We start from the raw sequence: 12364 nt of genomic DNA, 5'->3' as shown, positions 1-12364 counted from the left end.
GCCGAGCAAATCAAGCTCTGGAGGTTCAGAGCTCAAAGGGACCAGCCCCTTGACTCCTTCTCCCCAGGCATTTTGTGCATTGATTTTTAGAGGAGGGGTCTTGGATAAGAGGGAGGTGAGGGAAGTATTGAAAGGGGAGGGAAATTCATTAAGGGAGAGAGGGATCCCCACAAGGCATGACGACATCGGGTCTTCTGCTGAGCCCATATCTAAACATATGTGTTCTTGGCCAAGGGCACTCGCGAGGGTGCGCCAAACGTTGGCCTTGGGCTGGGGGACGATCCATGGGCCCACTGATGGCATCAGGGTCCAGATGAGGACGGCTGTCAAGCGGGCTAAGATGTAGACACGTTCCATTGGGGGAAAACTAAAAACAAACAAGAGACAGACATAAGGAATGACTCTGAATCAGGTCCTGCCCGGGGCAGGGAGAGGGTTAAACTGGGAGTGGCTCCATCCCTGGGAGCTTCCGCCGCCGCCGCCAACATGCCTCTGTGACCTGTTCTACGTTTTCTGCTCTCAGAGTCTTCCCAGGGCGGAAGGGCTTGACCCACTTAGCGGGGATCCATCTCGGACCTGAGGGGGTGGACACGCAAGCGTATCCCCTTCCCCAAGTCACTAGATCGAAAGGCCCCTCCGTTTTCCAGGTCTCCGGATCCTTAATCAGGACAGGAGGCCTGACCCTGGCCTGCAGCTGCTCATGTCTCCCGAAATGTCGCACAATAGGCGGATTGAGATTTTCGAAAGAACAGTTTAGGAAGTTAATGGTAAAAAGCGCCTTCGCGAGACGGATATGGGGGGACTCCACCTTCACGGCCACTCGCTGTTGTTCTAAAACTCTCTTTAGGCTCTGGTGGGTCCTCTCCACCACGGCTTGGCCTGTCGGGGAATAGGGGATGCCGGTCTTATGCTCTATTCCCCATTGTTGCAGGAAGCTTCGCAGCTCCCTGGATTTATACGCCGGGCCATTGTCTGTTTTCAGGACCTTGGGGATGCCCAGGACAGCAAACGCTTGAACTAGGTGTTTTTCACAATCTGCTGCCTTTTCCCCTGTATGGGCAGAGGCATAGACTGCGCCGGAGAAGGTATCCACTGAGACATGTACGAATTGCAGACGGCCAAAGGCAGGGATGTGGGTAACATCCATCTGCCACACCTCGCAACTAGATAGACCTCTGGGGTTAGCTCCCAAGGGTATTGTTGGGAGCTGGTGGGACTGGCATTGGGGACATGTAGCCACGATCGCCTTGGCCTGTTCGCGTGTAAGATGGAATTGTCGAACAAGGCCAGGGGCGTTCTGATGAAATTGCTGGTGGCTGATCTTGGCCTGACTGAACAGATCAGGGAGTGGGGCAGCTTGAACAGGAGCGGCAAGGGCGTCAGCACGCCTATTGCCTTCTGCAATAAACCCAGGCAAATCGGTATGTGACCTGACATGCATCACATAAAAGGGTTGCTCTCGGTGGGAGACTAAGTTCACAAGTTTAGAGAGCAAGTTAAACAAAGGGATGTTTGATACCTCCTGTAAAATTGCATTTTCGGCTCTGGAAACTACACCCGCGACATAGGCTGAATCAGTGACCAAATTGAATGGTTCAGAGAACCTCTCAAAGGCTCTGACGACTGCGTCCAACTCAGCAACTTGAGGTGAACCTTCCACCTCTGTGACATCTGCCTCCCACCGCTGAGTCTGAGGATCCTTCCAAGTCATCACTGACTTGTGGGATGCTCCAGACGCGTCTGTAAAAACTGTCAAAGCCTTCAGAGGGGTTCTACTCTGAACTGATTTTATAGACAATGTGAATTCTTGATTGAATAATTTGTGGGCCGGCCGATCTACTGCAATTTGGCCGGTGTAGCTGTCCAAAGCCAGTTGAAGCATCTCATTTGTTTCCAGAAGGTTATCAATCATCTTTCTTTTTAGATGGCCTGAATCGAATTTTAAAGGAATGTGGATGCAGTCAAAGTCACAACCTGCCAACTCTCTGATCCGCGATCTAGCCTTTCTGATCAATTCTGCCACCAGCTCGGCTGGCTGCGTCATCCTTTTGGACCTGTGATGGCTGAGGAACACCCACTCTATGATTAAGAGGGGATCCCCCGAGCCCCGGTCCTTGCCCTTGATGGAATCATCCCACTGGAAAATCACCCCATGGAGGTGTGGCAGCTTACCTAAAACAATGAATTTAAAGGGCAGGCCCGGGTGATATCTGTGGGCCTGCCTGGCCGAGATGGAGTTTTGGATCTTCTCCAGCGCTGTCTGGGCCTCTGGGGTAAGGGACCTTGGAGAACTAAGCTCTTCTCCCCCTTTCAATAAATTGAAAAGGGGGGCTAGGTCTTCTGTTGGAATGCCTAGCCAAGGCCTTACCCAATTCAAGGACCCACACAGCTGGTGGACATCTGCCAGGTTTTTGATGTTAGTTTTAATAGCCAATTTTTGCGGAACAATGGTCCGCTTCGTTATTTCCAGGCCCAGGTACTTCCAGGGTGGCATCTGTTGAATCTTATCTTGCTGGAGCTCGAACCCTGCAACAACCAATGCATCGATTGTCAGGTCAAGCGCGTGGGTAAGTAGATCGTTGGTCGGAGCGCACACTAGGATGTCATCCATATAATGGTAAATGATGGTGTCTTTGGTGGCTGCACGTACTGGGGACAGCAAGGAGGCGACGTACCATTGACAGATCATTGGGCTGGCCTTCAGGCCTTGTGGAAGAACTCGCCAATGATAGCGCTTGCTTGGGGCTTCACGGTTGATGGCAGGAACCGTGAAGGCGAAACGCGGAGCATCATCCGGGTGTAAGGGAATTTGGAAAAAGCAATCTTTTATGTCAATTACGACCAAATTCCAATTTTGGGGGAGCATCGTTGGGGACGGCATCCCTGGTTGGAGAGGCCCCATATCTTCAATGATGTTGTTAATTTGGCGGAGGTCGTGAAGGAGCCGCCACTTATCTTTGTTGGGCTTTTTGATAACGAACACTGGGGAGTTCCACTCTGACATGGTCTCCACCAGGTTGCCCTTGAGTAGCTGCTCCTTAACAAGCTCATTGAGCGCCGCTAATTTTTGCTTGTTGAGCGGCCACTGCGCTACCTGCACTGGTTTATCTGATTTCCAATTCAGTTTCCAGGTAGGGCGCTCATCAGTGACCGCTGCCCGAAAAACCTGGGGAGCTGCTGGGAGGTCAATTCGGGCTCCCCACTGGGCCAAGAGGTCTCTCCCCCACAGGGGTTCCGTGTAATCTAATACGAATGGGCGCACTGAAGCCAATTGCCCATCCGGCCCCGTAATTTGTACAACGCTCTTAGATTGGCGTGCCAATTGTAAACCCCCGACACCTCGGACGTGGCCAGGCGCGTTTTGCAATTCCCACTGTGACGGCCATTCCCGGGAAGGAATGATCGTTACATCTGCTCCTGTGTCCAACAAGCCTTTAAGAGGCTTGCCCTCTCCCCCTTTTGAGATATGACAGGTGACATGAGGCCTTTCCTGCCCCAGGACCTGGGCCCAAGCTACTGTTGGATTTTGGAGTTCAGCCGGAGGAAACCCCAGGGCCCAAGTCATTTCGGGAACAGGGATCGCTTGTGCAATCACCTGTCCCTTGGGCAGGAAAGTGGGGGGTTGGACACAGTGCAGCCCCACGGCGAACAGTCCCGGGTCAGATGGCAGAAGACCTGGAATTATGTTCACCTCTAAAGGTGTGTGCTTAGTGTCTCCGACAACGACGTACTTACACCTTATCCGCCCCCAGTTTCCTGGGCATTCCGGGCTGACTGACACGAGTTGAAAATCGGAGTTCTTAAGATGTAGTGGCTCCGTCAGCTGCAGCCGGAAGGGTCTGAAAGCAGAAAAGGTAGTTAGCACGGGTCTAGGTTGGAGACATGCAACATGTGACAAGTCCGGTGAGAATATGTCTTGTTTGGCAGGCGGCGGTCCCTGAGATCTCCCCTCCCTGCGTGGTGTTAGTTGTCCCGCCCTATTTTTATCATGGCGCAGGGGGGAACTGCGCTCAGATGTTAGTTTTTTGTCTGGGTTTTCCCCAGGAGTCCTTGCCCCCTTTTGAATTCATAAAATTCCCGCCGCAGCGGGCAGTCGGGCATCCAATGCCCGAGCTTTCCGCACAGATGGCAGGGTGATTTGGCGGCGGAAGGACCGGGAGCAGGCGAGCGGCAGGTGGCTTCAGAGAAGGTGTTTTCAGGCGCTTCTTCTGCGGCGCTGACTCGGGGTGGCAGCTGTTTTCTCTTCTCTCCCTCCCTAGATGGCATGATTAGGACCTTCCGGGTGCAGACCTCGAGCATATCGTGCAGCGAGGGGGGTGGGTGCATCGGGAGGCTGAGGATGGCATCCCTACACGCAGAGTTTGCATTCGTGGATGCTACTTCCTTCAGGATATGTTCCCGGGCAACCTCGTCCGCCACTTGCTGCTCGACAGCTTTTCGAAGACGCTCGACAAAATCGAGGAAAGATTCCTCGGCGCCCTGAAAGATTCTGGAAAAAGAAAGGAGAGGAGCCGCCCCCGGCAGCGCCAGGAACGCCTTCTCGGCTGCCCGCGCTGACTCCCGGAGTGCTTCCTGGGGGATGGCACTCGCCTGCAAGTGCCCATCTGCCCAGTTGCCGGTCCCTAGGAGCTGATCAATGGCCAGGACATTGCCTGTTAGGTCCAGCCCCGTGTGGGGCTGTTCCCACAGGCTCGGGAGGGCCTCCGTCACTCCCCTCTTCCAGGCTGCCTCCCACATAGCCCGCTCGGTGGGATTGAGCAGACACGTGAAGAGGCGCCGGATGTCATAGGGGGTGACATCGGCTTCGGTAAGTGTTGCCTGCAACACTCCCCGAAAGTATTCGCTGTCCCGGCCGTAATCTTTCTGTGCCTTGCACAGCTCTTTAATTTGTGAATGGTGTAAGGGGATCCACTGGCGACGCACCCCACCATCTCCCTCTGGATGGTAAACAACCGGGGCTGCAGATGGTATCGCAGCAGACCCCGGTTCCCGGTTCCCAACTGCTGCCCCCCCCCCGGAACCCAAAGCGCGGGAGCCGGCAGGGAGAGCGTGGGAACCGGGAGAGGAGGAGGTAGGGGCGTGGCTGGGAACTTGAGCAGGGCAATCCGATATCGAGGGACCCTCCCAGGAGGCGGAGACAAGGGGTGGAACTTTTTGACTGGCAGGGGGTGGAGAGATGGGAGGTGGTATGGGAGGGACCGAGGGAGGAGCCATAGGCGGGGATGTGGGAGGAGAAAGGGGAGGGACTACTGAAGAGGTTTCTGGAAAGGAGGAGGGACCAGGAGGGGGGAAGGACGAGGGGGTAGAACATTGGGAGTGGCCGACTGGCAGGAAGGGGTTGGAGCTTGGGAAAAAGGGATTCTGGGGAGAAGAAGAGGGCTTTCCCGCCATTTCAGCCATGTGGTTGCCTCCATCTTGGGCCCCATAGGAGCCATTTTGGGGAATTGGAGGCGACTGGGAGCAAACTGGGGACTTAGAAATTAGGGTTTTGGATTTTGGGGTTTTAGAAACTGAGGACCTGGGGGCGGGAACAGGGGAGGTAGGGGAAGACGAGGAGCCCCTAAGAGACTGGCCAGGACTCTTAGGGCGGGGGGGGCGAGGATTTTGAAGGGGGCCAGGGGACGAATGGTCACCCTGCGCGGGGCTGGAGCGCGCTGCACCCTTCAGAATCCCGGTTTTACGTTTATGGGGACGGGAAGAAGGGTTAGGGGTAGAGGGAGAGGTGGAAGAACTGGGGCACGAACTAAAACTGACCGAAGGTTTTTCTGAGTTTCCTCCTGCTTTCAAGATAGATCGAATTTGTGAAATCCAAAACGCTAACGGAGAAAGCGAGGTGTCTCCTGATCTAATCAAGTTTGATAACTTGGCATTTGCCCTCTGCCAAAAGGCAGGATCTTTAATTTGACCGGGGGAGACTTCGGGAAACTCAGAAAAAAGCCATCGGATTAATTTTTTAACTTCCTTTTTATCAACGGAACAACCCCCCCCAACTAGGATACCCACAACTTGGTAAAACAGCCCCTTCTGAGCTGCCGAGAGCGAAAACTTTGCACCCATCGCTCGATGTTATAAGTGGCAGCTGCGGTAAAGCCCCCCCGTTCCAGTAAACGCGAAAGAAAAAATATAAGGGTGCCCACCCCCGGCCCCTGTCTAGAGAAAAAGAAGGGTGGTGACGAAACACCAATAGAGGGGAAGGCGACAGGGAGAGTAGCAGAATACTCACGAAATCCGGAGGCGACAAACGAAAAGCTGGAACGAGGAGGGTCCTGCGACAGGACGACTCCCAGGTGCAAGGAGCTGCCGTCCAGGGTCCCCGGGGAGCGCTACCTCGCGAACAAGGTCTGCTCGACCACAGGGTAGTTCCGCGACCGCTGGGATTCTCGAAATCCCGTCCGTGGGGTCCACGAATCCGAAAAGAGGGGGGGGCCCACGTTGGGCGCCAAAACTGGAGCAGTGGCCGGTGAAAAGTGAAACGCCCAGGCTAGATAAGTGTCCAGCCAACCTCCAGCCAGTCAGGCACTTCCCCAACCCGGAGTCAGGGCTTTGTGCCTAAGGCGATGTCAAGCCTTGCGGACGTGTGGCCGCAGTAAAGAGCTCCGAAGTCGCAGGATGAAATGAAGAGGCGACCCTCAGTTTCTTCGGGGGGGTGGTTTTATTGGTAGGGAAACGTGCAGGTTTGGTGGAAGAAGCTGAGAGCCCCGAGGCAGGGAAAAAGCCTCGGTTTTACAGAGGGTGGGAGGGGTGAAAGATAGCAAATCAGAGAGGGATACATTAAGGATTGGCATGATCGGAGAACCCATCAAACACAGTTGCGGGAGGGACCCTGGCCCCTAACCCAATCACTCGACACCCTGGCCCGAACTCTCTAGAAAAAGAGGCAGGGGTGTCGAGTGACAGGCAGGCTGCCAGGGGTGGGGAACAAGAAAGATACATTTGGTAACCAAGACAACTGGGGAGGGGTTTGGGGATTGACACAAACTGGTAACAGGGCAGGACTTTCTGAGAGAACAATGGAGGGAAAACTGAACAAGCATAAAACACACCACAACATATCTCCTTGATTTACCATGTTCATGTGGTACATTTTTACTTTATAATGTTCCTGGCGTGGCTGCTATCCCCACCCCACCCCCCATCCTCCCTGGCTCTGGGACTATTGCGATGAATGGGAGCCAAGCCAGGGTTTCCGGAGGGAGTTGGGGGCAGGGTTTCTGCGGGTTTTGCCTGCTTCTTTTTTGGTTTCTTTAGCTTTGGCATTGTGACTGAGCTTGCTGGCTTAACTTCTTTTGCTGCTTTGCTGTCAGGAAGCCCAGAGCCAGTGCGTGCCCTGCTGGGACCTGGAAACATCCTCTTTTTTCCGCCCCACTCCTCCCCCTCACAGCCCAGTCCCAAAGGACCAGCCAGCGCCAGTGAGAAATCCTGGGGAGCCTTTCCCCTACTGTGTTTGGGAGCTGGGCTGCTGCTGCCCAACCTCCACTGTACGTCTGCCATTCATCTGGGTTTGTGCTATACTGTAGCTTTTCACCCTCTGCCTGCCGGGAGGTCCTGATGTTCCAGCTTGCTTCTCCTGAGGTTCCTGCTACAGCTCCTTTTGCTATCTAGAAGGAGTGTTGGGATTGGCTGCCCCTGGGCACTTGTAAAGGAAGCCTCTTCTCCATCCCTTTCTGCTGGCTGCATCTGCCATTGTCCATGTGAGAGAGAGATGGCTGGAATCGTGCCACAGTACCCCTGCAGCCACAGGTGAATCATTGCACCTGCCCTGCCTGGATGGGGAGCCACCAGTGCCCTGCCCAGCTGGGGAGCCACCAGTGCCCCTGCTGAGTGCAACTATAACTACACCAAAGGGGAAAGTGCAGCCAAGAGAAGGCTATTATTGGGTTTTGGAGGGGGGTGTGTGTATGTAAGGTTCCACAATTTCAATATCTAGCATTTATTCAAATTTTTTCTTTCTTTTTCTGTGCCTTGTCAGTGTCCTTATTTTTTTTGTTAATAAACTGTATTTTTTTTCACTTTCACCCCCTGGGTATCCATTTCTCTCATTGGCAGAAGAAAAGGGAGTTCTTGAAGCCCTTTCTCTTTGGAGGAAACACTAATTCCAGGGTGTTTTCTGCTAAAATTTGTTTCTAAACTGAGACAAGATGTCAAAAAGGCCTCTTTCTTTCCAGGTGGCCCCACGTGCATGTACCACTCCAAAGGCATATTTTGAATTAGTCCAAATGTTAACTTGTTTTCCTTTACTCTATTCCAAAGCTCAAGTGAGGGCGATTAGTTCTGCTTTCTAGGCCAAAACATCAGAGGGGAGTGCCCCCAATTTGATTACCTCATGGTGTGTAGTCACTGTGTATCCAGAGTCCCTTTCCATTTTGGACAAAGCTGCTCCCATTGGTAAACAATTCCCAATCAGGTCTTTCCAAGGGGCTGTCTCCTAAGTCAGGTCTGCTGCAATACATTTCTTCTATAGTCTGTAAGCAATCATGTGCTGGGGTTCCTTCTACTTGTTGGGCATATAAGAACATAGCAGGGTTAATGACAGAAGTTGTTTTGAGTGTCACATTGTCTTGCTCCAGCAAGACTACCTGATATTTTAGCATCTGTCTAGGAGATAGCCAGTGGCCCCCTTTTTGCTCGAGTACTGGCTGCACCATATGTAGCAGATAAACATCAATGCCTTGTCCTAAAGTCATGTTTTGAGCTTCCTGGATCAAGAGAACAGTAGCTGCTACTGCCCTCAGACACCTAGGCCAGCCCTGGCTGACATTATCTAGTTGCTTTGAAAAGTAGGCCACGGCCCTCCTCTGGTCCCCAAGGAATGGTGACAGCACTCCCAGTGCTATGTTTTGTCTTTCATAGGTAAATAGTTCAAATGGGTGCATGGGGTCTGGGACCCCCAAAGGAGGGGCTCACATAAAGGCTCGCTTGAGTTGTAAAAAGGCAGCCTGTGAATCATCAGTCTAGACTATAAAGTCCTTCTGAGCCATCTTCAAGAGCTCATACAGTGGCTTTACCAGCAGCCCATCATTGCTGATGCACAGGTAACACCATTCAACCATCCTGAAAAATGCACACAACTCCCTTACCATTCGTGGCTGTGGGAGTTGGCAAAATGCTTCTTTTCGTTCCTGTTACAGCCTCCTTTGTCCTTGGAGGATTTCAAATCCCAAGTAGGTTACTGTGGTTTGGACTATTTGTGCTTTGTCTTTGGATATCCTATATCAACTTAGTCACAGAAAATTCAACAATGCCACAGTCTGATCCCAACATTGCTGTTTAGTTTCAGTGGCTATCAGAATGTCATCTACACACTGTAACAAGACTCCAATAGGGTTCAGATTTTTCCATCCCTCCAGTTCTTTTGCCAATTGATTTCTGAATATGGTGGGGCTATTTTTAAAACCCTGCAGTGGAATTGTCCAAATCAGTTGGGTTCTTCTCCCTGTATTTAGATTTTCCCATTCAAAAGCAACGTGCTCTTGACTTTCAGTATTCAAAAGGATACAGAAAAAAAGCATCTTTCAAATCTAATTCTGTAAACCATTTTAATTTTTCAATTAAGGTTGTTAGCAAGGTATAAGGATTTGCTACTACTGGGTATATATCTTCTATTATCTTTTTTATGGCTCTAAGGTCCTGTACCAGCTGGTAGTCCTTTCCATTTGCTTTTCTAACTGGCAAAACAGGAGTATTAAATTTGGATTCGCATTCCTTTAATAGGTGGGTTCTATAATTTTTTCCACAATAATAGTAATTGTCGCAGACATCTTTCATGAAAAATCCTTTCTTAGGATTTTTCCTTGTGAGAAGCTGCAGTTTCCAGCAACCAAAGTAAACAATGGTTATCTGCTGCTGTGGAATGCAACAGGTGATTGGTCTCCTGTGGGTGTTTGGATTTCTTGACCACTCATGGCAGAGCTGGCTCTTGCTCTGTCTGAGACACAGATCTTTGTTATTCATTCCTTTTCTATTCTTAGCTTAGCTAGCTGCTGAAGAAACCTTTCCTTTCTATTGCTTTTTAGTATAGTCTAATGTAACATATATCATAACATAATAAATCAAGCCTTCTGATCATGGAGTCAACATTCTCGTCTCTTCATCCTGAAAACCCTTGTGACCACAGTCACAAGTAATAACCCCTGTTCTGGTTTTGCACCACAGAAGTGATGTTTTAAGAGAAGCTGTTAGCAGTTTCCCCCGTGTCTGACAAAAAAAACAAGCAGTAATTAGCTTTGAGAATTGAAAATCTGTTAAACCACTGAGAAAGTTGATATGCCTCTGTGAACATACATGTTAAAGAGGAAAAAGCCCGGGAGGGTCTCTTTTCCTTCTGGTTGGCAAAGAGGTAACATGGCTGGCCCGGCCCCCATCTCAGCCAAGCCAGGCTGGGCAGCCCCTGCCACGGGCTGGGCCCCTTCCCAGGGAGCCTGCTGGGCCCCATTAGCTGCCAGGCAGGGAGAGGGGAGGCCGCGGGGCCGAGGCTAACCTCTTACCACTACTAAACCCTGCCCCTGCCGCCAGCCCAGGCTGAGCTGGGTCCACTGAGCCCCAAGAGCAGCCGGGGCTGGGCGAGCTCAGCCAAGATTCTGCCGCCATTGGGGTTCGCCCGCAACCACCGAGCAGGGGGACGAGAAGCCATCAGCCCCCAGCGTGCTGGCTGCTGAGTTCTGGCTCCAAGCTGCACCCCCTCCGCCCAGCCACAGCTCCAGTCACAGCTCCAGCCACAGCTCCAGCCACATGCTACCGAGCCCGGCTGGGGTCACGTGACCATCTGCAGGCCCCAGGCGAGATATTAACTGTTTGCAGACCTTTAATCCTCTATCTAGTGAGAGAAAAGGATGGAGTGAGAACACATAGAGAAACAACATGAAGACACTAAAGTCAGTGAAGAGAAAGTCAAGTCTCTGATGGGAGGGATGAGGAGATGCCTTAAGCTGAAATTCTCTTGTAAAGCTATGGAGAAGAATCTAATTGATACATCAGACTCTTTTTCCCTGTAACACATAAAGGGATGGGGAGATGAAAGTGTTCAAATTTTAGATATTGAGCAAAGGCCTCCATGCTAAAGTAAATAAATGTTAAAGTAGCTGTGATCCCATGAGAAATTTGAACAGAGAAAGAGAGAAGAGTAATGAAAACCCTGTGACCCCAGGGAGAGAAGAAGAAGACCTCTGTTCCTACAGATGAAGATAATTTCAAAGATAGATAAAGAGAACCTTTGCTCTTGAAATTCTCATCTTAAAAACAATACCCCATAAATTGACATGGCCCATAAACACAGCTGTGGGAAAAGCTGTGAAAATGGGAGGGATTTCATGATTGCAGATTTTCCAGGCAGTTGCTATTTGTGAAAATTAAAAGCCACGAGAGAACTACTTTCTTGTGAAGAAGTCTCCATAAATTGACAAGACACACTTCTCTCCCTAAGTGAACTGAAGGAAGACAGTTCTAGAAGTAATAAACTGACTGAATTGTTTCTGTACATTGTTAGTGAGAAAGAAAAGGTTGTAGGGGGGAGGAGAAGTGTTCTAAAAGTTTTATTCTGATTCTTCTTATTCTTTTTTTTTGTTACTATTAATAAACTTTTCTTTATACTTTTTTAAAGTTTTGAGCCTACTTCGCCTTTCTCCTAATGTTATCTCACAGCAAGAAATGAGTAAGTATAGTCTAGTGAGTGCACTGGTGTTCAGCCAGCACTGAAACCCACCACAATAATTGGTGCATTAGCTGGGAAATCTCATATTAGCAAACCAAAACCACTACAATTCCCTATAACTTTGTATTTTCAAAGTGTATTGCTTTTGCCTTACTGGTCCCACTCCAGGTTTCAATTTAATTCTTACAGGCTCTGCTCTTTTTTATCGCCCAGGCACCTCTCCAGCCCAGACTATTGGAATCACTGCATCCTCAAGTGATGCTGGCAGATGGATCATGTCTGATTTCAAAGACTGTAGTGCAAAAATAGAGGCTTTCACATAATTAGATTCTGGAATAATAATCTGTATTTTGCCATTTTAAAATTTATTTTCAGCATTTAGTTTTTCCAGTAAATCTCTCCCAATAAGAGACTTTGGTGAGTTGGGTGGATACAAAAACTGGCAATTCATCCATTGTTTTCCTAATTTAAAATCAACGGGCTTGAAAAATGGCCAAGTTTTGCAATACCCTGTTGAGTCAATGATTGTTATAGAATCATTACTCAAGTTTCCTCTTACTGTATTTACCACAGAGTAACTAGCTCCGATATCTACTAAAAATTCTACCTTGTCATTTACCTCCTGATTCCCCATCTTAGCTGAGAGAGGGCCACGAGACAGGGGCTTTTATGTTGCAACTGTGGACCATCCCTTTTCCAATGCCCATCTTTTTTACA

Source organism: Agelaius phoeniceus, chromosome W (assembly GCF_051311805.1).
Source record: "Agelaius phoeniceus isolate bAgePho1 chromosome W, bAgePho1.hap1, whole genome shotgun sequence".
In the NCBI taxonomy this organism is placed as follows: Eukaryota; Metazoa; Chordata; class Aves; order Passeriformes; family Icteridae; genus Agelaius; species Agelaius phoeniceus.
This window is presented reverse-complemented; position numbering follows the sequence as displayed.